This window comes from Lipotes vexillifer, unplaced genomic scaffold (genome assembly GCF_000442215.2).
Source record: "Lipotes vexillifer unplaced genomic scaffold, Lipotes_vexillifer_v1.1 scaffold268, whole genome shotgun sequence".
Classification (NCBI taxonomy): domain Eukaryota; kingdom Metazoa; phylum Chordata; class Mammalia; order Artiodactyla; family Lipotidae; genus Lipotes; species Lipotes vexillifer.
In genome coordinates this window covers 921,830-922,033 of record NW_006796561.1, presented here as the reverse complement: position 1 = coordinate 922,033, position 204 = coordinate 921,830, and the positions used below count along the sequence as shown (strand labels likewise).

General features: G+C 85.3%; 1 protein-coding gene across 1 annotated transcript in view; it reads right to left on the bottom strand.

The window, feature by feature from the left end:
* MAPK6 (mitogen-activated protein kinase 6) overlaps positions 1-204 on the bottom strand; it is a 34,602-nt gene that overhangs the window by 34,042 nt on the left and 356 nt on the right. The window lies entirely within an intron of this gene.

Here is a 204-nt window from a genome sequence, read left to right as displayed (position 1 = left end):
GCCCCGGGCCCGCCGGCGGGGCCGGGCCGGGCTTCGAACCCGCTGACCCGGGCGCGGGCGGCGGTGCGGTAGCCGGAAAGCGGGGCCCCAGGGCGGGCAGTCGCGGCCGGGCCCAGAACTGCGGCCAGCGAGGGGCGTGCCGGGTGGGAGGGGCGCGCCGGTCGCACTGCCGGCCCCACGCGGGGACCCCGGCCCGCCGCCTGC